Source organism: Gymnodraco acuticeps, unplaced genomic scaffold, assembly GCF_902827175.1.
Source record: "Gymnodraco acuticeps unplaced genomic scaffold, fGymAcu1.1, whole genome shotgun sequence".
NCBI lineage: Eukaryota > Metazoa > Chordata > Actinopteri > Perciformes > Bathydraconidae > Gymnodraco > Gymnodraco acuticeps.
Genome location: NW_022989979.1, coordinates 2,017,881 through 2,043,427, shown reverse-complemented (window position 1 = coordinate 2,043,427; position 25,547 = coordinate 2,017,881). Strand labels below are relative to the sequence as shown.

Below are 25,547 nucleotides of genomic sequence, written 5' to 3'. Positions count from 1 at the left end.
AAAGATGAAATAAGAAAATAATCATTTGAAATTAGTGTTTTTTAATAAATGTTCTTGAGTAGCAAAGGATAGTGTAAGACGCAAAAACAGAAGAATATATAATATGAACTTACCGCTGTGGTCACTTTGTTCTTTAGTTCAAGGAACGCTGGTGAAGATTTGTTTGCAAGTTGAGGAGTAAAAGTTCTTTCAACTTAAATCCCACTTGATTTTTGGCTCTGTTGTGGTAGGTGTTGAGGTTGTAGTTGTAGTTGGAGAGCTAGTAGTTTGTGATGCTTGGTGGTGCTGATGTTCCAGTGACAGGCGGAGTGCTTGCATTACCTTGAAAAAGGAAATATTTATTGGAAATAAATATAACATTACACCAAAAAAGGTTGCTTTACTATATATTACATTACATTACATTACATTGCATTTAGCTGACGCTTTTATCCAAAGCGACTTACATAAGTACATTCGACCAGGAAGACACAACCTTGAAGAAAACAGAATCATATAAGTACATCAGGTTTCATAGAGCCAAACATTTCAAGTGCTACTCCATTGGCTTTAGGTAAGCCAGTCCTTTATTAGTATAAAAGTGCTTCGTTAATAGTTCTAACGCTCGAAGTGGAGTCGAAAGAGATGTATACATATATACATTTCAGCCAGTGATAGTGGTCCAATAATGAAAAAGACTGATGCTACATCTTTGGTGTAGCTCACATTTAAATAAAATGAAAACATATAATTAATTATGGACTAGTGGTATAATAATCATTAAGTTAATACAAAATATAGTATATCCATGGTGGAGAGCATGTATTACCAGGCAAGGCATTGTTGTAACTGGTGGTGAAGTCATGTTGACTGATGATGAGGTTGGGTTGACTGGTGATGTAATATTGACTGGTGGTGATGTCATGCTGACAGATGGTGAAGTTGGGTTGACTGATGGTGAAGTAATGTTGACTGATGGTGAGGTTGGGTTGACTGGTGATGTAAGGTTGACTGGTGGTGATGTCATGCTGACAGATGGTGAAGTTGGGTTAACTGGGGATGTAATGTTGACTGGTGATGAGGTTGGGTTGACTGGTGATGTAATATTGGATGGTGTTGATGTCATGTTAACTGATGGTGAAGTTGGGTTGACTGATGGTGAAGTAATGTTGACTGATGGTGAGGTTGGTTTGACTGGTGATGTAAGGTTGACTGGTGGTGATGTCATGCTAACAGATGGTGAAGTTGGTTTGACTGATGGTGAAGTAATGTTGACTGATGGTGAGGTTGGTTTGACTGGTGATGTAATATTGACTGGTGGTGATGTTGGGTTGACTGGTGATGTAATATTGACTGATGGTGAAGTAATGTTGGCTGGTGTTGATGTCATGTTTTCTGATGGTGAAGTTGGGTTGACTGGTGGTGAAGTAATGTTGACTGTTGGTGATGTTGGGTTGACTGGTGATGTAAGGTTGACTGGTGATGTCATGTTGACTGATGGTGAAGTAATGTTGACTGATGGTGAGGTTGGGTTGACTGGTGATGTCATGTTTACTGATGGTGAGGTTGGGTTGAATGGTGATGTAATGTTGACTGGTGGGGATGTCATGTTGACTGGTGATGATGTCATGTTGACTGGTGATGATGTCCGGTTGACTGGTGTTGATGTCATCTTTACTGATGGTGATGTTGGGTTGACTGGTGATTGTTGACTGGTGGGGATGTCATGTTGACTGGTGATGATGTCCAGTTGACTGGTGGTGATGTTGGGTTGACTGGTGATGAAGTCATGTTGACTGGAGGTGAGGTGATGTTGACAAGTGGTGTTGAAGGGGCACCTGTGGTTGGGGCTGGAGTTGCAGCAAAAACAACTACAAATACAAATACAAATGTTCAAATACGTTATTGTGTGGTTTTGATAAACATATTCTTGTCACAAGATAGTCAGTATGTCCTCCCAATAATCAAACTTGACAGTTGGAAGATAGCAGCAAGTCTTACCTGCTGCAGAAATAGAAGATGTGTTGACACTGAGAGAAAAAATTGGAGCTGGAAGAGGCAGTCACCAAAGTTCCAGCTGCAGAAGTGGTATTTGGTAATGTATTCCCTTCATTGAATATCAGTTCAGCCTTCTACCTCAACGGATCCTTGACTGTAACACACAAATATTTTGAAAAGTCAATTTTTGATTCCTTATTGTCCTATGTATATGTTTAGCAAACAAGTAGAACAGCCATTTTACAAATGTAATGGCAAGCAATTGTTTTATACCTGAAGCTGTTGATGACAGTACGTGATTGAAGCTGGATCCATATTGTTCTGAATAGACCATAGTCGAGGCTGTTGAAGAATTTGGTTGAAAACATTCAAACCTTTAAGAATAAAGATGATATAAGAAAATAATCATTTGAAATTAGTGTTTTTAATAAATGTTCTTGAGTAGCAAAGGATAGTGTAAGACGCAAAAACAGAAGAAATATATAATATGAACTTACCGCTGTGGTCACTTTGTTCTTTAGTTCAAGGAACGCTGGTGAAGATTTGTTTGCAAGTTGAGGAGTAAAAGTTTTCTTTCAACTTAAATCCCAACTTGATTTTTGGCTCTGTTGTGGTAGGTGTTGAGGTTGTAGTTGTAGTTGGAGAGCTAGTAGTTGTGATGCTTGGTGGTGCTGATGTTCCAGTGACAGCGGAGTGCTTGCCATTACCCTTGAAATAAGGAATATTTATTGGAAAATAAATTATAACATTACACCAAAAAAGGTTGCTTTACGATATATACATTTCAGCCAGTGATAGTGGGTCCAATATGAAAAAGACTGATTGCTACATGTTTGGTGTATCTCACATTAAATAAAATGAAAACATATATTAATTATGGACCTAGTGGTATAATAATCATTAAGTTAATACAAAATATAGTATATCCATTGTGGAGAGCATAGTATTACCAGGCAAGGGCATTGTTGTAACTGGTGGTGAAGTCATGTTGACTGATGATGAGGTTGGGTTGACTGGTGATGTAATATTGACTGGTGGTGATGTCATCTTTACTGATGGTGAAGTTGGGTTGACTGATGGTGAGGTTGGGTTGACTGGTGATGTAAGGTTGACTGGTGGTTGATGTCATGCTGACAGATGGTGAAGTTGGGTTAACTGGGGATGTAATGTTGACTGGTGATGAGGTTGGGTTGACTGATGATGTAATATTGGCTGGTGTTGATGTCATCTTAACTGATGGTGAAGTTGGGTTGACTGATGGTGAAGTAATGTTGACTGATGGTGAGGTTGGTTTGACTGGTGATGTAAGGTTGACTGGTGGTGATGTCATGCTAACAGATGGTGAAGTTGGGTTGACTGATGGTGAAGTAATGTTGACTGATGGTGAGGTTGGTTTGACTGGTGAAGTAATGTTGGCTGATGTTGATGTCATGTTTACTGATGGTGAAGTTGGGTTGACTGATGGTGAAGTAATGTTGACTGATGGTGAGGTTGGGTTGACTGGTGATGTAATGTTGACTGGTGGGGATGTCATGTTGACTGGTGATGATGTCATGTTGACTGGTGATGATGTCCGGTTGACTGGTGGTGATGTTGGGTTGACTGGTGATGAAGTCATGTTGACTGGAGTTGAGGTGATGTTGACAAGTGGTGTTGAAGGGGCAACTGTGGTTGGGGCTGGAGTTGCAGCCAAAACAACTACAAATACAAATGTTCAAATACGTTATTGTGTGGTTTTGATAAACATATTCTTGTCACAGAGATAGTCAGTATTCCTCCCAATAATCAAAACTTGACAGTTGGAAGATACAGCAAGTCTTACCTGCTGCAGAAATAGAGAGATGTGTTGACACTGAGAGAAAAATTGGAGCTGGAAGAGGCAGTCACCAAAGTTCCAGCTGCAGAAGTGGTATTTGGTAATGTATTCCCTTCATTGAATATCAGTTCAGCATCTACCATCAACGGATCCTTGACTGTAACACAAATATTTTGAAAAGTCATTTTTGATTCCTTATTGTCCTATTGTATATGTTAGCAAACAAGTAGAACAGCCATTTTACAAATGTAATAGCAAGCAATTGTTTTATACCTGAAGCTGTTGATGACAGTACGATTGAAGCTGGATCCATATTGTTCTGAATAGACCATGTCGAGCTGTGAATGAATTTGGTTGAAAAACATTCAAACATTTAAGAATAAAGATGAAATAAGAAAAGAATCATTTGAAATGAGTGTTTTTTAATAAATGTTCTTGAGTAGCAAAGGATAGGGTAAGACGCAAAAACAGAAGAAATATATAATATGAACTTACCGCTGTGGTCACTTTGTTCTTTAGTTCAAGGAACGCTGGTGAAGATTTGTTTGCAAGTTGAGGAGTAAAAAGTTTCTTTCAACTTAAATCCCAACTTGATTTTGGCTCTGTTGTGGGAGGTGTTGAGGTTGTAGTTGTAGTTGGAGAGCTAACAGTTGTGATGCTAGGTGGTGCTGATGTTCCCAGGTGACAGGCGGAGTGCTTGCATTACCTTGAAATAAGGAAATATTTATTGGAAATAAATATAACATTACACCAAAAAAGGTTGCTTTACTATATATACATTTCAGCCAGTGATAGTGGTCCAATAAAGAAAAAAGACTGATGCTACATGTTTGGTGTATCTCACATTTAAATAAAAATGAAAACATATAATTAATTATGGACTAGTGGTATAATAATCATTAAGTTAATACAAAATATAGTATATCCATTGTGGAGAGCATGTATTACCAGGCAAGGGCATTGTTGTAACTGGTGGTGAAGTCATGTTGACTGATGGTGAGGTTGGGTTGACTGGTGATGTAATGTTGACTGGTGGTGATGTCATCTTTACTGATGGTGAAGTTGGGTTGACTGATGGTGAAGTAATGTTGACTGATGGGGAGGTTGGGTTGACTGGTGATGTAAGGTTGGCTGGTGGTGATGTCATGCTAACAGATGGTGAAGTTGGGTTGACTGATGTGAAGTAATGTTGACTGATGGTGAGGTTGGTTTGACTGGTGATGTAATATTGACTGTGGTGATGTTGGGGTTGACTGGTGATGTAATATTGACTGATGGTGAAGTAATGTTGGCTGGTGTTGATGTCATGTTTACTGATGGTGAAGTTGGGTTGACTGGTGGTGAAGTAATGTTGACTGTTGGTGATGTTGGGTTGACTGGTGATGTAAGGTTGACTGGTGATGTCATGTTTACTGATGGTGAAGTTGGGTTGACTGATGGTGAAGTAATGTTGACTGATGGTGAGGTTGGGTTGACTGGTGATGTCATGTTTACTGATGGTGAGGTTGGGTTGAATGGTGATGTCATGTTGACTGGTGGGGATGTCATGTTGACTGGTGATGATGTCATGTTGACTGGTGGTGAAGTCATGTTGACTGATGATGAGGTTGGGTTGACTGGTGATGTAAGGTTGACTGGTGGGTGATGTCATGTTTACTGATGGTGAAGTTGGGTTGACTGATGGTGAAGTAATGTTGACTGATGGTGAGGTTGGGTTGACTGGTGATGTCATGTTAACTGATGGTGAGGTTGGGTTGAATGGTGATGTCATGTTGACTGATGATGAGGTTGGGTTGACTGGTGATGTAATATTGACTGGTGGTGATGTCATGTTTACTGATGGTGAAGTTGGGTTGACTGGTGATGTACTATTGACTGGTGGTGATGTCATGTTAACTGATGGTGAGGTTGGGTTGAATGGTGATGTCATGTTGACTGATGATGAGTGGGGATTGAATGGTGATGTGGTGAAGTTTACTGGAAGTGAGGTGATGTTGTGTGGTGGTGACGTCATGTTGACTGGTGATGAGGTGCGGTTGAACGGTGATGCCATATTTTCTGGTGGTGAAGTAAAGTTTACTGGTGGTGAAGTAATGTTGAGAAGTGGTGATGTCATGTTGACTGGTGATGAGGTCGGGTTGACTGGTGATGTCATGTTGAATGGTGGTAAAGTAAAGTTTCCTGATGGTGAAGTAATGTTGACTGGTGCTGTCATGTTGATTTGTGATGAGGTGGGATTGACTGGTGTTGAAGTAAGGTTGACTGTTGATGCCATATTGACTGGTGGTGAAGTAATGTTGGGAAGAGGTGATGTCAAAATTGACTTCTATTGAGGTGGGGTGTTTTACTGGTGAGGTCATATTACCCTTGTGTTGAAGTAATGTTGACTGGTGGTGAAGAAGTCATGTGACTGGTTTGAGGTTGGGTTGACTGGTTGAGGTCATGTTGAAGTGTGGTGGAAGTCATATTTAGTGGTGGTGACGTCATGTTGACAGTTGGAGAGGTTGGATTGACTGTTGGGGAAGTCATGTTGACTGGTAGTGACGTCACATTGATTGGTGGTGAAGTCATGTTGATTGGCGAAGTGGCAATTCACTGTAAGGTAAGGTGAAGGTAAGGGTGTATGAAATACAATTAAATGGCACTGTTATTTGTGTTTGAGGGGACCAAGTTGCTTTACCTGGAGACAATTGTGGTGATTGGTGGATTTGAGGTTCACATTGGCCTGGTGTGGATGTTGGTTGACCGTAATGTGGTTGAGTCAACTGCAAAAGAAAATGTTCATGAGAAAAATTCAAGTAACACATGATAATAATTGTTCAATTGTTGTAGAAGTCCAGTCCTGCTTTTTATTCTCCAAGGTTGCTTTAGGTGTGATCCCTGTTGATCCTTATAAATCACTGATACAATCAAATGTACAAGGAATAAAAAAACCTTTATTCGGCAGATCAACCTAAATATTTTATTAGAAGTGCATATAAGCATGTTTAATAATCAAAGCCTAGTGGCTAAGTTATTAACTCAATATTTTACACTTGATGATTGGTCAATAAGGATACCTGCCATACCAGCACATATTGTGTGCTCATTCATCTGCTGTTGTCTTAAAAGAATGTACAGAAGTATCATAATGTTACCTGTGTTGCACTAGTGGTTGAGGCCGACGTTGTTCTCACCTCTTCTGTAAAGAAAATGTCACAATGATCCAACTTAATTCCGTCCGAAGTAATATTACATTTAAATTAAATTAAATTGTCCCTTAATCTTCCCCCACTCCCCTCCCCTCTTTCTCTCTTTCTCTCTTTCTCTCTTTCTCACACACACAAACACACATACATTCAAATAAATACCTGCACATAAGAGAAGGAATATAAGAAGAATCATCTTCTCTTTTTCCCGTTCCTGTGAAATAAAAGAGAAATATATATATATTTTAATATGCAAAATGTGTCCTAATTTACACTGTTAATTGTCAAAACAGCTCCACAATTAATCCTACCATCACATGTTTCATGCTTAAAGACGGGTTATTCAACTGAATGACCAGTTTGAGGTTATAGTTTAAGGTATTTGTAATATGTTGTTGCTCCCATTTATATCTATTAGGATGCAACATTTAGAAACACCACTATATTTAACTAAATGCAATTCAACAGAAACGTAAAAGTATATCCTTAAAAATCACTTTCATTAAGAGCTTATTAATGATTTGTATGAAAATGTTGTGTAAAACATCTATAAAAATGGATGGAAAATACAACCAATTATTAACAATTTACACATTTCTAGCTATCTATCTTGATAATGGTTCTTTACAAGTAATTTATTAGCCATTTTCGGGTCAATTATGTTACAAATTGTTACAAATTTGATCCATCTATCTATGTTATTATTTTAGATGTTTAATACAAATGTTGTTCTCAAGGTTTACAAATCCTTTGGGAATAATAATTCACAGATATTTAATCTTGTACATAAGTAATTAGTACAGAAATTCCCTCTTTAAAAAGCTAATTATAGTATTTATAATAAACATTATTCATTATCATTGAATTGTTATGTAAATATGATTCACTATTAGCTATCTTCGTTAAATACGTTATGTTAAATGATATATACATTATTTATGTATTAATGATAGTTATGACAAGGTCGTATCCCTTATAAACTACCATTGAATCACATGATGCATAGCAACTTAAAAGTAACAATAAAAGTGCTTTTGACTATGGTTTATACCCTTGTCCTAGCACCTGCCAGGCTATTCAAGTTTCTGTAATGGTGTATGTGTATGCTCTGCCAACAAGACTACTGAAATAATTTTTTTAAATATGTATTTTATCAAACATATAATGGCCTAGTTAAATTATCTTATCCAAATTTGATTGTGATCTGGACTCTGATTCTTACACCAAAGGGGCTTTAACATTTTATTAAAAATCTTATATTGAACATTCATATTTAATAGAAAAACAATTGTATCAACATTTCCAGCCCAGGATTCATTAGTGTCCTGTGATAAACCTTATTTATTCGAATATCAGAATACATACTTTACTATGTTGTCCAATTAGGAACCATTTGGTTATTTTCCATCATAAATAGTGATTTATATTTGTCAAATAAAAGCAACAACGGTTAAATTAATTGAAATTCCTACTCAACAAACGTGTTTATAGCACGGCCCAACCCTGACAAGCCAAGCATTGCAATCCATTATGTTAATTATATTGTTCAATTATTATTTAACCTTTCCAGCCTTCAGAATAACATGCATTACACGTATTAATGCTTTGTTTGTCAGGATTTTTTTGTTATTAAAAATAATGAAAATGAAAGGTGTTTCTTAGCAAATACCTAAATAGTAAGAGTCAATAGAAATGTGCAATTTAAAAGCAGTACACATATTAAAGGAAAAGTGTAGATTGTGAATTAAAGTTAGAAATCATTTGATGCATTTCCGAGCCCAAATGGAAGTTATTCATTCAAAACAGTTTCATTCTAATTCAAAAAAACTTGTACAGAAAAAACCACCAATTAAAATGTTTTACCTAGGCATTTATTATGAACTCATCATTATACCAAAATTGCATACTATGTGGTTTAGCGACAGTCTATTTTAAAATAAAGTGTTAACAGATATTGGTCATGGTTAATTCTTAAAGGTTGAAATGTATAAAACATGAAGGTGAATATTCTTACCCTCGTTGGAGTTCCAAGTCCAATTGTGCAGCAATATTGTTAAATTTGCAAGCAGTTCAATCAATGGTAGAAACTGACACAAAGAAGGCACAACACACCTTGAAGATGTGAAGATGGAAGTGAACACTTGTCAGTGAGTCAGGGCTTTTTGAGACCAGACATTCTTCTTTTTTTATTTCTCAGGAATTACAACAACATCATTGTACAAAACAAACTCTTCATTAATCCCTTGTCAATGTTGTTTGAAGAGATGCATTCTTTCATCACTTGACAAAAGAGATCCGCTCAACTAACTTCATGCTAGAGACAGTCTGAGATAATCTGTTAAAACAATCTCACATTTTTCGAAGCAGACACTTACAGTATCAGAATCAGAATACCTTTATTAGTCCCACAGAGGGGACATTTGCAGCGTTTAACAGCAGGAAAGAGCCACAGACAGCTTACCCAGCAACCCAGTCTCATGGCATTTCGTGTTCACCAACACAACATTTAATCTATTGATTCGATTTTCCACTTTTTTCGTGTTGCACAGCACGATTTTAAAGGCAATGTATTTACTGGTTATGTGTTTCGTGCCTGCAGCACGTCTTTTCCTCCGGTCGGGTTTGATTGATTGATTGAAAAGTCTATTAACAGCTTGTACATTGGGTACAGTACAGTACAGCTCAAAACATACAATTGTTAAGGGGATGCAGACCAGAGAAAACTTTCGTCTTGTTTACATCAGGGTCCCCCATTTCCAATTCATCATGTCATTTAAGACATATAAGATATATTTGACATACAGATGGCTTATTTACGATTTACATACAGGTGGTTTTTTTACATACAGATTGCTTATTTACAATTTTCATTTTAGATTTCGTTCTAATACATCCTAACCGGACATTTAAGACATACCAAGTCTACAGATATACAGTTAGTAACAGAGTCTAAAATGCGGAGTACATACATAGATGGGGGGGGAAGCTGTCCATTTGAACGACAGGTTTGAGATTTGTACCATTACCGGGGCCAGGTTTTGCAATGGCTCTCCCCCGAAGGTGCTCTTTAAGAGAGGTTTTGAAGGTAAGTATAGTTTTACTTTCCTCTACAGTTGTGGGAAGAGCGTTCCACCTTGATGTGGCATAATTGCGAAACGTGTATTCCCACCCCCTTTTTTTGTGGCCAAATCTGGGTTTCCTTCATGATTTGTGGAGCTCCCTCCTGGTGTTATGATCATGGTATTCCTTGACCTTTGGGAAGAATTTTGACATGTACATGGGTACCATAGAGGTGTAAGTGGATCTTGTAGACCCATTGCAAGTAGCTGTACTCTGTCGTCTACTCTAAGCCATCCTAGGTTGTCAAAGTGGGCAAAGGTGAGGTGGGTTCTAGATGAAAGGTCAAGCAGTAGGGTCGTGGAAGACCGGAAGCTGTGTGGGTTCATAAAAACATGTTCTTAACTCAATATCAAGCGCACAATTATTGCTTTTATTTTAAATCGTATAATTTCGGACTTTTGTTGCCGTCTGTGAGGAAAATAAATGGGGCTCAGAGCCTCAGAATACTGAAATCTGTATTTTTTAAATCTTTTTTCCTTCTATATTTGTTATTCTTTTCAAATAACACACTGTTATTTACTCACCAATAACACACAATTATCCTTGCTTTTATTTATTGGTTTAATTCCATAATCTCTGGCTTTTTTGGGCGTCCGTCAGGAACTGAATTTAAAAATAAAAATACCGGAAACAGACGTAGGCATTTCGCAAGAAATCTACCCTCGTGGGGGCGCGCTCATGTGATTGGCTTAGAATTGAGAAGACATCTGATTGGCTATAGATAGAAAAATGACAAGTACGACTCGGTGGTGAGCGTCAGGGGAGTCTCAAAAAAACCCACACAACGAATGCACAGCGATCCGTTCACAGAAAGCGGTTTGTGTTTGTAGGTGCAGCGGTTTTAAACGGAAAACTAATATGTGAGGATCAAAAATACAATATGTAAAACTTTTTTCTGCATTGGGATTTTATTTACATGTATATGAAACGGAACACATTTGTGTGTGCATCGAAAACACAAGTGTGGATCCGGAAATACAAGTGGTGAATCCTTTTTCGGATCATGAAAATACAAGTGTGAATCCTTCTGTGTGTGCATGTGTGTATTATGAGACTGTTCTGAGCCCATAGGGGAGTGTTGGCCGCCGTCTGAAATCCACCACCAGCTCCTTGGTCTTCGCTGCGTTCAGCTGAAGGTGGTTCCTCTGGCACCATAAGGTGAAGTCCTGCGTCAGCTCCCTGTACTCCCTGTCATCCTCGTTGGTGATGAGGCCAATGATGGCGGAGAACTTCTGCAGGTGACAGGTTGCAGTGTTGTGGGTGAAGTCTGCAGTGTAGAGGGTGAAGAGAAACGGTGCCAGCACCGTCCCCCGTACTGCTGATGATGGTGTCTGATTGACACTCCCTGGTCCTCACGTACTGTGGGCGGTTGGTGAGGTAGTCTAGGATCCAGGAGGTGAGGTGGTGATCCACCCCCGAGAGCTGCAGCTTGTCCCCCCAGGAGTGGGGTCTGGATGGTGTTGAAGGCACTGGAGAAATCAAAGAAAAATGATCCTCACTGTGCCCCCCCCATGTTTCTCCAGGTGGGAGAGGGACCTCTGCAGCAGGTAGATGACAGCGTCATCCACCCCGATGGCAGGCTGGCAGGCGAACTGCAGCGGGAATTTACAAGTATAACTAATGGCAAACAATGGATGGTTTGATTAAAATTAACTAGAAGCCTCTGGTTTGTGGTATCCGACTCAGAATCAGTCAACAAAAACACTAAGTTAATAATGTTAGTGCTGCACCTATGTCTATTGAGGAAATGTACAGTATAGGATCCGATTCTCTTTTGTCATGCATCCTCGACAAAGTATTTCCTAGAGCACAGCTTAATTTATACTCACATATTTACAGAGTTGTGCACTGTGCATGCATTTTAAAAACATTAATGGATCATATTTTTAAACTACTACGTGCTAAATTCTGACCTTGGCAATAGCTTGTCAACAAAATAATCCAAACTCAAGGGCCTTTAACTTGCTTTTTTAAGAGATTTTGAAAAAAGTATTTGTCAGTGAGGTGTGTAAGTAGACACCAAATAGAAAGTACTAAAGAGTATTTAACAACAACCAATACATGAATTGGTGGAAATAAGTAAGATTACGTTGCCAAATGATCAGGATCACTTTCCCTCACCATACATCTGCAACAATGGACTTAATGACTAAATCTTTGCTTTTTTCAGTGGAAACCTTTGAATAACTGCAAGAAGAAAAATACCATGTTTTAATCCTCTCTTTGTCACAGAAATAAAACAGGAAGTACATAATGTCAAGAGTATTTATCTTGTTTTCGTCAAAATAGTGTAAATATATGATCTTTGTTTCCTGTGTGTGCAATGTATTGTTGTTAGAGAAAGGAATAATGTGGTATACCTTTAATGCACACATTCTAAAGCCTCTATGGCAGGGGCAGGGCTCGACATTAAGGGCTGCCCGATGGCCCGGGGCCATCTAGTATTTAGCTCGGGCAATGAAGCCTCACCTGCTGGTTGCCCGATCGGGCAATCTATTATGCCAGTATCATGCAGCTCGCGGATCAGTAATGAGTGACCCGACAGTAAAACTAAACATATCTATAACTAGTTTAGGTAGTTTGAGAGGTAATTAAAATAGCTACGTGTGATATTCTAACCTGAAGTGTGTGTTTTGTCCACTCACCGCTGCATGTGATTATGCAGAGCTGCGTGTCGAGTCTCGACTCGTCAGCAGCAGCTGATCTCTCTCTCCCGTCAGATTAGACTTCACTCGCGTTTATGTCCATATCGATCAGATCCAGCTAGTTCTAGCTAATGATATGACTACCTGCTTATTAAAAGACACCTAAACAATAAGTGTCGCTATGCAACTGGGTGAGGCCACAAAGTATAGCGCAGCATTATGTATTTGTTTACATGCCCACCGGAACCCCGAGGCATTACCAACAGATCAACGCACAATCAACCCATACAGGACATCTCTTTCTCCACATTAAGTGTTAGACATTAGAATTGACTATTCTTGTCTGTCACATAAGTGGCGCAACTGAAGCGGTATTGCGCTAAAGGGAAATTATTTTGACTGGACATTTTGACCAAGAGATTTAGATTTTGCCGGCTAACGGGAACTCTGACGTCGCCATTTTGTGTGCTTCGCGGATGCGCTCGGCTCCTCTCGACTGCTGCTCGGGTCTGCTCGGTCAGCTTCCGGATGAGGAGGCATTCGTTCGACCAACTTACAGTAGATAATATTACAAACATTTTTAATAGGGGCCATAACAGTGTAAATAATGTTTGTTTTGGCAGTTATAACTGAATGTAATGTTTTCTACTTTTTTCCATCTGGGAAGGCATTTGCCTTCATCAGATGGAAAGTGTCTTGACCAACAACTTAAGTGTTTCTTATAGCTATGCAGGGCATGCAAGCGAGCAAACACAAACAAGAACAAACAAACAATGAAATGAGAATAAAATTGAAATTGTACAATATAATATTGTGGTGGTTCATCTTATAATTCAGTCAAGAAATGCACAGACAGCATCTAAGACCTGCAAAAATCTAAATGTTCTAGGGGGAGGCCCCCCAAACCCTCCGCGCAGCTATTTTTCGGGCAAGAATCGCATATTGGGCTCAGGGCCATCTGTAATTAGCTTAGATTAGGCCACAGGGCGCATCTCCCGAAAATCCTTAATGATCATGCCACTGCAGGGTACTCAAATACAAATCTTAAAGGTCCAAAATAAAAAAATGTTTCAATAAGACAAGGTCCGTTATTACGGTCATTCAAACTTTTAAACAATTGCAAAAAGATTCTTAACACTAAGAGTTGCCAAAAACAAAAATAATCTGTATGCAGCAGGTTTTTCATTGTTATTGTTTCTTGCTGTGCTTGACCCCTCAGAGTCGCAGTGTAAGAGCTGCACAGTTAGGAATAAAGGCGCTGCACCCCTCTTCATTCAAGCATTCCCATTATTGCTTTATAAATGTCTTGCCCCCTTTGTGTGTCACTGAGGTTCGTCAGGCCCAACACATCTTCAACAAACTCCCCCTTTGCCTCATCATAAAAACTCACAACACCAGCACTGAGCATTGTGAGTGGTGGGGTTACATGACGTGCATCTTGTGCTGCATTCACTTGCACTCGGACATTAGAGACTTTCTCTCATAAATGTCCGATGAGCCACAACTTTTCTTTCAAAAACAAAGACTGCCACTGGGGTGGCAGCTGGGGTGGCAAGGCCTATTTTAGGGTGTCAGTTGCCACCCGAGGTGAGGTGAAACTAGGCTACTAGCTACAGTACAGATGGAACTAGATGAGCTGTTAACTCTCGCTCTGAATTTTTTTTTGTTTTTGTTTTAATTCTCGCTCTGACTTAGACAGGTTGAAAGAGACACACACATTTTTCCCACCCGCATTCCGCGAAGACCCCCCCTAACTGTGCCTCTGATTTCGCAGATTGTTTGGGGGGAAAAACCAGCTGAACTGGATGCTGAATGTGATTGGACCAAAAGCGTTGACACACACAGGGGAACACAGTGGAACAGTCAGACATGAAGAGCGCTGTATGCAGTGGACATAGCGGAGAATTTTGACTGCGTTGCGAATAGCGTTGTGGCGATGTCTCACATATATACAGAGAGATCATACATATGAAAAGTATAATTTGCTCAGAGTCCGGAGGACAGTGGTGGTGGTTCGGTCCGGATCCGGACCGGAGTCCGTAGTTTGAGGATGCCCGCTCTATGGTTTAGTATCTAGTAACATGGCAATATTTGTTCTAAGAGACCGAATGTCACGTGCATGGTATTTCCGAGCATAAAACCAGCAAATGGGATGTTCTGTTCCTGCCGTGAGGATATCATGTGTGTTTCACTACTGACAGTGACAGCATTGTCAAACCTCTGACAATAAATGCCATTGACTGTTTTTGTATTCCCTTTTTGAAAAGGTTTGTGTAGGTTTACTGGGTAGGCTGAAAAAAAGAAAAATGATCACAGCAATACACACCCAAGGTGTAATAGATCTAAATGCAAAAAGATGAAAAAGAAAAGTAACAAAGTCTTATTACATCTGTTTGAATCAAATATTTACTACATATAATTTTGATCAATATAGGAACCTAATTGACATATGTACAAACTTTATTTTCATGTGTTACTGTAAATAAATGCATTGTGGTAAATGTATTATACACATGTATAAGCTCATCACGTTGATGGGAACTCAGAAAAGGTTGGTCCTCTTGATTTTAAATCATGTTTCATTTAACATATTTTAGAAGTGTTCAAAATAACTCATATCTCTATTTTCTTAGATCACAAAGTTGATATCTGGCACAAAACAAAAAGAAAATAAGTACACAAAACAAGGGGTATTCAGAGAGAAAACAAACAAAACAATGTAAACACATTTAACAAAAATAGAAACAACCAATTTTGTCATTTCTATGTTGAAGACAGTTCTGAAAACATTGTGCAAAGTTATATTATCAGAATCAGAATCGAATACCTTTAATCGTACCGCAGAGGGGACATTTACATTTATTCCAGCAGAAAAGAGCCAAAGACAGCTTAATGTTTAACAAGAAGTATAGGAAAGAATCTAATGAAAGACCCCATGTGACTCCTTTAAGTCTGAATGGCTGTGACACACCACACAAACTTACGACTGTAGTAAGGTAGCTTCAAAAGTACAGGAATTTAAACCACTCTGACAATGAATCAGATTTTCCAACATTCCGGAGACAAGTCCTATCAGATGAGCATTCCTGGTACATGACTCACCCAGAGGAGTAGTCAAGAATTCCCTTTTTTATTATGTAGCTAATAAAAATATGCACATCAAAATGCATCCAATCGGTCACACAATTAGAAATTAGTCTTACACGTTGAATAAGCTATTGTGATATTGATGCTTTTGGGTGGATAAACAAAAAAGTAGTATGTATGTCTACTATAAATGTGTTTTTGTTTTTTTGTATTATGTAACACACAAATAATAAAAGCCTCTGTGTACTCCAAACCGTGCCAATACAAATAGAGGGGACCCATCTCACTATGCGTATAGGCAGCTCAAAAGGCAACCTAGACATCTGCAAAACCTGCTAAACCAACCGCCACACCTTTTGCTCAGGTTAGAGGAAGTGTTCTACCAATCTACCCATTCCTACAGTAGGGGGCAGGGCTGGACTGGGACAAGCAAATCGGCTCTGGCATTTAGACCCAGACCGGCACAAATCCATAAAACAAACGAATAGTAGCGGTTCCTGACAAGAAGAATAACTCAGTATAATTTAAAACAACGCTATTATTATCCTTTTTTACGTACCAGGGGCAAAACTAAACTAATGCATACAAAAAGTATGTGTAACTATCAATCATTAGAAATTAGACCTTCAAACCCTCTCACCAAACCGAACAGTGACCGAGCAGGGGGGTCTGATGGTGGTGGAGGCGGGGAGGGAGCGGATCAACAGCTTGAGCAGCTGTCAACTCAACATTGTAAATAACCAACCAAAACGATCACCGGTTCATCTTGTTTTTGGTGTGAGAATAGTTTGGACAGCGTGAGAGCGTGAGATTGAGAGTGAAAGCGTGTGTCACACGCTAGATGCGTGAGAGTTGGCAACCCTGGTTTACCTGCTGCAGGTGGGGCCGACCAGTTATACAAGAGGGAGATAATAGCTGTACTTATTTTTTAATGAGCCACATGCCATGATGCACCAACTTCAGACTTCCTTACAGAGCATCTTTTCTTGGGCTTGTTTCTCCCACAGATTGACCCTCTGATATGACTCCCTGATAAACACTGCTATGTCATTGATTAGGTTGAAAAGTGTTCCACATTCGATGACCAGTTGGGTAGTTTCAGCCAGGACAAGATTAAGAACATGAGCATAGCACCACACATGGACATGAGTGGGTGACTGGGAGGTCATCAGTGCAAGAAAATCCTTTGTACCGGCCTTGCATATTGGATGCTCCATCTGTTGCATTACCTATACACATGCCCTTGTCCAGTTTCAGATGCTCTAAGACCTCTGAGAGCAAGTTCACAAAGTATTGTCCGGTGGATACATGGCACTTCACTAAAGCCACAAGCCTCTCTTGCACAGTCTCATTGACATATCTTAAGGTTACTGAACACTGATCCTGAGAAGTTATGTCTTGTGTTGTGTCCAGCTGAACAGAAAACATTCCGTCCTTCTGGACATCACTGGAGATACTTTCTTTGATTAGACTACCAACAGTTTCTATTATGGAGTTAACAGTAGTTTTGGAGAGTAGGTGATGAGAGACCCTCTACCTTTTGTTCCACTGGATTGGTGCAATGTATTGCTCTTCTCTACGCAATCATCCAGATGCTCTTTTAAGCAGACATCATACTTTCCTAATAAAAGGATGAGCTCCAAAAAGTTACCGTGGTCCACGGTGTTGTCAGCTAGCATATATGCTCCCTCATTCTCCACCTGCCTGCACTTTCACCACATCCACCACACGCTCCAAAACCTGACGTCTCTTTCGGACTTGTTCCCTATGAGCAGACATCTGACTGCCAGCAAACATGCTTTCAATGTCTGCTTTAGAGCACCGTAAGAAAAAAGCATCAGCACAGGTTGAATGTGTAATGCTCTTTTCGTGCTCCTCTGTACGCTGGTGTGCGTGCCTCCAATCTGACATTCCAGTTATAAATGTGCCAGTGTCAGCCCTCTTCCCAAATGCCAGACATACAAAACAACATATGACGTCCCTTGCAATATGTAAGCCACTTTCTGCTGGTGCCATCTTTACAGGTGAAGACCTTCTGCACAACTGGATTTCTGGTATGTTGTTGTGGGTGCTGTTCTAAAAACATCTGTAACATAGATGGCTCGGGGCGGGCAAAGTAATCTATGTCCTCCTGCTCTTTGCTCTCCTCACTCTCGCTGACACTCTCCTCCTCTGGGGATGCTACCTGGCTCAACACAATGATACAGAATGAATGGATTCCCTGATAGAGGTCCATACAAATAGGCATTGACATAACAATACCACACAGTTAATGGTCAAAACTACATGTGTGCCTCCATTTTTTATCTATTTCTATATTATTCATTCTATATATTGTCAATCAAAACTACCACAAAAAGCTGACTATACAAACATTTTTCAGGTCCCAAAAGACCACTGTTGCCCTTATAACCAAATAAGTAAATAAACTAAACAAAACAAGCTGCCAGCTGACAGTAATTGTTCATGAATGTTGGTTAACTTTCAATGAGTATCAGTCCCATTAAGCTATATTTTAACTTGCCAGGGAAAACCTAAAAAAGCCAGCTTACTAGCTTGTAGGCTAACGAATGTTTCTCTTATAATATGTGTCTTATTAGTGCTTCATCAAAGGGATATTAATGGGTTCCAGAACTACAGCACTGTAAAACCTGACAAGTTAATAGAACTCAAACGTTTTGTTGAAACCGATTACATCGACATTTTTGAGTACCTTAACTTAAATGTTTTAAGTTAAAGTATAATCTTATCAATTGAGTTCTATTTACTAGTAATTTTTAAGTGACACAAACATATTGTTTTAAGTTAAAGAAACATGGATATATTAAGTTATTTAAACTAATAATTTTTTGTTAACACTGTACATATAAAGATCAAGTATCTTTAACTTAAACATTTTCATATCTCTTCAACTAGCTATTTTGTGAGCACAGTAGATATGAAAATCAGGTAGATTTAACTTAAATATTTGTATTATCTAAACCCCAATATGAATTAAAAATTTCAATTGAGTAGTACTCAAAACGGAATGTCGAATACTTAAAACGTTTGTTGAGAAACCGATTACATCGACATTTTAGTTAACTGTAACTCAAAATCCCTAAGTTAACATTTTGACTAAACATTAAAAAGCACTTTAACACTGACAATTTAAATGCAAATTACTGTTTTATTAATTGACATAATCTTTACCAAACAATATAGATACATTATAGCAAATAACTAACTTTTCAATACAAAATAAATTAAACAGTGCTAAGGCCTTGACAAATATCTATGATATATTTTCTTAAAAGTATAAAATAATGGGAAACAGTCCTTCAACTTGAAGCTGAACAGTAACACAGTTTTCAATGAACATATTTAAAGTGCAGGATGTAAACAGAGAACTGTGTGTGTGTGTGTGTAATATGTATGTAAGGTATCAAATGTATGTGAAAATGTTTTCCATCCTTTAACATTTACAAACAAACAACTTGAACAGTAACACATTACAATGCATAGAACACATTTAAAGCAGCAGTATGTAAACAGAGAACATTGTGTGTGTGTAAAATATGTCTTGTAAGGTATCAAATGTTGTCCATCCTTTTTTTACATTTACAAACAAACAAACAAACTTGAACAGTAACACATATTACAATGCATATTTCAGATTTAAAGAGTGTGTGTGGTGCACAACGCCAGCGTCCAGCCACAAGGGAGTGTGGTTGTGTGGGGCACAACGCCAGCGTCCAGCCACAAGGGAGTTGTGGTGTGTGTGGGGCACAACGCCAGCGTCACAGCCACAAGGGAGTGTGGGGCACAACGCCAGCGTCCAGCCACAAGGGAGTGTGTGGTGTGTGTGTGTGGCACAATGCCAGCGTCCAGCCACAAGGGAGTGTGGTGTGTGTTATATTATAGGATGACTAAAATGTGAGAAGCTCATTTTTTAGGCTTCAATACCCCCTGGACCTCATGTTCCCTTCATCCAGGGCCCATCAATACTTTCTGGATGAAGTCGAAAGTGTTTGCCAACTCTTTCGGGGTAACTCAGATGGAGGGCATAGATCAGTGCGAAAAGATGGATGAATGCCTCAGCCAGTGTGGGAGTTCGAATAACTTGTCCCCACTCTATGACGACAGCGATTTCTCTGGGCAGAAGAGCGTGGCATTTGTCGACCTAGCACTGATCAGGAGAAGTCCGACCGCGACGTCATCTACTTCTGGATCCTCAGATGCTCTACCTGATGACAAGAACAGATACACGTTACCTATTACCCCAAATTGCCTTAGCTATCTCAGAAATATGTTTGCTGAAAAATACATCAGTGACATATCACATCAAATAACCTAATGTTTTGTGCATAACGTGGGTTTAAGGAAACGCCTATTCGCATTGCACCAGAAACTTCAGCCTCTAAAATAACCAATCAGTTGACATAAATTCTTTCTACAGAAAAAACATGTATAACCTTCATAAGGGTATTATTTATTGCATCACTGTATTAGACTGTTACTAGTAGCTAGTTGTACCTGTGAAGTTAAAACTTCTTTGCAGCAATGTTGAGCGCATCATCAAATGAGGGAAACTGGATTCACCTGTCAATACACTGATATTTATTGAGAGACAGACAATTACATACGGCCGGGAAATCATCCTAGTTTCACACTGTCCTTGTGCTCCACCAAGGTAATCTCTGAACCAAAAGACACAAAACATCTAACCAACACGAGGAGAGGCGGGCTTCCAGAAAGCCCGCGTATAATCAATAGCCGATGCGAGACAATGGTCTGCTTGTCTCAAAGAGATGCTGCCAGGTCAACCCTCGGACATAGGAGAAGCGTTTGACCTGTGACCTCAACCTACAGAGAAGTCTCTGACTGACTACAAGCAGATGTTTGCAGTATCACAGACTCTAAGGAACCATAAAAGACTCTATAAACAGATCAGATGAAAATATTCTCTTACAGTACCTAATAAACTGGAAACTGAATATGTATAGTATAATCTCTCCCTACTACACATACAAAAATATATGGGGAACACTAGAGATTATTTTGTATTAAACACTGATGCTGCAGGAAAGAAAGCTCTCTTTGATTGTGTGTATGTGTCTGTCTGTTTGTGTGTATGTGTGTGTACACATGTGTGTCTGTTTGTTTGTATGTATGCATGTATGTGTGTCTGTTCGTGTGTCTATGTATGTGTGTGTGTCTGTGTGTCTATATGTGTGTGTCAGAGATGTTCACAAGTCTTTTTTTGCAAGTCCAAGTCAAGTCTCAAGTCTTTGGTCACGAGTCCAAGTCAAGTCTCAAGTCTTTGTGGGGTGAGACTTGATCAAGTCTCAAGTCTTTGGTCACGAGTCCAAGTCAAGTCTCAAGTCTCTAAAAAATAAAAGTCTCATGTCTCTTCTGGTTGTAATAAGCCTTCTATTGTCTGCTGCTATCCAGTCTGTTAAGAATACTGCACAGCTATATCTAAGAAATTCAAAGCATTTACTGTATTATTATCACTCCTATATCTATTAGCATACAGTATCAGTACTGATTAGTTGTTTGTTATATGATCACTTTAAACAGGCTATTGCAATGCAATATGAGGAAAAACATCACACTTTAGCTAAATGCAAACAACTTATAAGCAAAACACTTCAGAATCAGAATCACAAATACTTTATTAATCCCCCGCAGGGAAACTGTGTTAAAAGTACTTAAAGAAAACATTTGTTCTTTGCAACTAAAAAAACTATTGCTGCAATATTATCTGAAATATACTGAACTGGTGATATTAAAACATGACCTGTTCCAAAAGAGATATCTACCATTAACACCATTTACCAGCCAAATGCTGGTAAATCATGCAAGTGGCTGGTACTGTATGTTGCACGTACCAGCCACAAATAACAATGGCAATCTATTGAGTGGCTGGTAACATTTCAACATTCACTAGGCTAGCCATTTGGCCAGTGGACAAAAATGTTAAAATGTGACCTCTGCAACCGTATTGTTTAATTACACTGGGTCTCTAATTACATCTTTTAAGTCTACTATAAATAAACATATTCCTCTATCCTCTCACTCAAACCCAGTGTAATGGTAACCCGATAAACCTGTAACATTAACGTTACCTGGTCAACAATAAACCTGTAACCTGCCTATAAACCGACAGATGTATTTATGTATGTAACTATGTATTTTTCTACATTTAACGTTAGCCAGTAGATGGTGGCAGCGGAACGTAATGATTAACGTTACCGACCTTTTTTATGTCATGTCAAGAGTTGGATGTCAACGCAAACAAGTGTGACAAGCAAACATTCACTCATCTTTTCAAATATTCAGTTACAAAGCTAGTAGCAAGCTAAGTTAACATTACATAGCTGATGCTGAGCTAAACATGTTTGCTAACCGTCCATATGCGTTAATGTGACTGACCTCTCCGGGTGAGTTTTCAAGTGCCTGATGAAATTTGACGTTGTTGCACCAGCATCCTTGATTTTAATATTGCAGACTTTGCAGTGTGCGCTCCTTTTGTTGGTGCCGCCGGCGTTTTTGTTCGAAGTTTTTATAGTTGAACCTAATTACAAGCGGTACAGCTGCAGGTGTGCCGCCGGTCGCCATGGTGTTACCATGATGTTAATGTTAAAGGTGGGGTAGGTACGTTTGAGAAACCGGCTCGAGATACACTTGTTGTTATATTCCATGGAATGCTCTTAACATCCCGATAGCCGGCCCGGCTAAAATAACCGGATGGCCCTACCTGCCTGTCAGCCTCCCATCGGGGCAGAAACTTATCTCGTGCCCTCATTGGTCATGTGCTCGTTCGTGTGTGTTGGAGGAGGGGCTCTGTGAGGAAGTGGCAGATTTTCTCCGGTTGTGTATTTTCAGATTCTAGCGATCTCGAGCCGGTTTCTCAAACTTACCTACCCCACCTTTAATACGCCAAAAATAGAAAACACAATGATTGTTCACGAGTCCCAAAACACGAGTCCAAGTCGAGTCCGAAGTCTTTTGAGCAGGAGTCCAAGTCAAGTCTGAAGTCTCTGTGTGTGCGACTTAAGTGCGACTCGAGTCCGAGTCTCAGACTCGAGTCCCCATCTCTGGTGTGTGTGTGTCTATGTGTGTGTCTATGTATGTGTGTGTGTGTGTCTGTGTCTATGTGTGTCTGTGTGTCTATGTATGTGTGTATGTATGTTCGTGTGTCTATGTATGTGTGTGTCTATGTATGTGTGTGTCTGTCTGTGTGTGTCTATCTGTGTGTGTGCATGTGTATGTATATTTATAAGATAAACTATATTTTTTGCTGATCTGTCACATACATTCAAAACAGTTATTATGCTGACTTACATGCCACAGCCTCAGAAACCTGGAGTCATCCTCATGCAGAAATCCAGGCAGACCACGGAGGACAGCAGCACATCGGCAATGGACGTCACCTTGATCCTTGAGTGCGAAAACATATCTTTGTTTTACTTTGGATGCTAAACAGCATAGCCACACAACAATTTATATCACAAGGGCTCTTCCATGACTGAAGAGATTAACATTTTGAAGCAATTGAGGCGTCTGCGATCCCACCTGTATCTCATTAGCACAACAACAAGGTGCAATAACATTAACACTGCTGTTCCCTGCCCAAACACAAGTATCTTAATAAATCTAAATCTATCAGGCTGACCCCCGCCCCCCAACACACACACCCCCCAACACACACACAGAAAATCCACTCTAGTATGATAATAAAACACCAAGAGGCTTAACCGACTCACCTGGAGGTCATAGGCGGTGAAGAGCTGATCCAGAACTTCAGACAATTTTCCTTTGAGTGCCGCCTTCTTCCTGAACAAGCTCAACATGCCGATCCAACTCCGCGTAAAAGTGGTTCTTCAGGTTGAAGTTCGTTATTCTATGAAACTCTGCACAAATCTGCCAAAATATAAAATGACTATTTAATTCAGAGTACAATGTATATGTGGACTGTGTGGACGCAAGGCTTACCAGGCTGAAGAAGCCATTTATCTGCCAGTTGCTCCTAAAGAGAAAAAACATTGAAGGTTAGCTGGGTTGCAAAGTTTTCACAAAATGATCAGAGAAACACTATTTTCGAGCATACAATGGCGGCAGGCGGCGCGCTTTCTTCTTTTGTTACCGCATGCATGTCTGGGCATGTTTTATTAACTTAGCGGCAAAGAGGATTTAGGTTAATTTTATCCACATTCATTTTATCCACTAACGTTGTACCATAACCGTGCGTTCTGCATGTTTTGTAAAAGCAAGCTAACTTGAAACCCATTGTAAAATGAATAGTCTAGTTAGTATTTCAAGTTAGCTTGCTTTTACAAAAATGCAGAACGCACGGTTATGGTAATTGTAGTGGATGAAATGAACTTAAATTCTCTATGCCTCTAAGTTAATAAAATATGACCATACATTGCATGCAGTAACAAAAGAGAAGAAAAAAAACTCCCGCCATTTGCGGTTTGAATTTTCCGGAGAACTTTTTTCAACACAAACGTTCCACTTTGAGATATAACTTAAAGCAATATAAAATACTGTCTTACAGGTTTAAATCATTGTTCAAGTGAGGCAGATATTAAATCTAGGCTAGCTAACAAAAGCTCAAATCAAACTAACACACCATGCGACACAAAGAGCATTAGATGCAGAAATGAATAACAAATCATTTAAATACTGTGCAAAGGCAAGACGTAACTTACCGCGGTAGCGCGGTCAAATTCCGGCAGTGAGACTCGAGGGCACGGTGGGCAAAGTATACTTCTGGAAGTTTGAGTGATTTCATTCGAGAGGAGCTATAATGGCGGACTCATGAACGAACGCGGGTGAGAGCAGTGAGGCACGTCGGGGGCGGAGCACATACGTGATGACGTCAGACAGATTCAGTAAAAACATTTGAGTACAATCCCCAATATGACCCAAAGTGGATGAATACTGTATACACAATATTACAAATCAGTTCATAGTCATCAGAACATTTGCGGTGAAATAACTTTTATAAATGTTTGGGTTAAAACAACCCATATTCTTCAAGAAGCTTGTACTGTTCGGTCTTACAGTGTATCATAACCTTAATAATAATCTTTTCCTAATTTTCTTAGCTTCTGCTTACCGCGAGTTCTCCTCGCTCTCTCCACTCGCGCTGATCTCTCTCCCTCTCATCATCTTCCTCACCACCAATATCGTTAGAAGAAGATGGACCTGCACCTGTACTAAACCATGGATGTATAATAAGAACTGGATACAGCGTGGGAGGCGGGGCCTCATTCATTCCTATGAGAGCTGCTCATTAGCGCATGATGATAAAATGGCCCAACTTTTGAGAGAGTGAAACGTCACAGATTACCCAGCATGCCTGAGAAGTACCCGTATGTGCACTCATAGAGCATGCGCAACTTTAACCAAAATGCTCGTTCACATCAAGCACGTCAATTTGCGTACACATAACAGCACCGCGCGTTCATGACAGCATGGTAATGGATTGTTGTTATCATGGATTTGATATGAACGAGGCGGCAGTTAGCAGCTAGCGGCTAGCTAGTAATGATGCTAATGTCCACATCAATCGTTATGTACTTATATTACGCTGTAACAGGATCTAGTGATATCCAACAGAGCTTCATTTAGCATAAAATAATTATTGCACTGTATATATATATATATATATAAATATTATTTATATATATATATATATTTATATACAGTGCAATAAGCTTC

General features: G+C 39.4%; 2 long non-coding RNA genes across 2 annotated transcripts; both read right to left on the bottom strand.

The window, feature by feature from the left end:
* Positions 1–2,110: 2,110 nt before the first annotated feature.
* Positions 2,111–4,357, bottom strand: LOC117543426. Its single transcript, XR_004568563.1, has 3 exons — positions 4,289–4,357; positions 4,067–4,131; positions 2,111–2,131 (listed from the first exon to the last, which is right to left on the bottom strand). It is a non-coding gene; the product is annotated as an uncharacterized LOC117543426 (long non-coding RNA).
* Positions 4,358–23,078: 18,721 nt separating this feature from the next.
* On the bottom strand, positions 23,079–24,817 carry LOC117543425. The gene is made up of 4 exons (XR_004568562.1): positions 24,533–24,817; positions 23,814–23,847; positions 23,585–23,741; positions 23,079–23,258 (listed from the first exon to the last, which is right to left on the bottom strand). It is a non-coding gene; the product is annotated as an uncharacterized LOC117543425 (long non-coding RNA).
* Between the last annotated feature and the right edge of the window lie 730 nt (positions 24,818–25,547).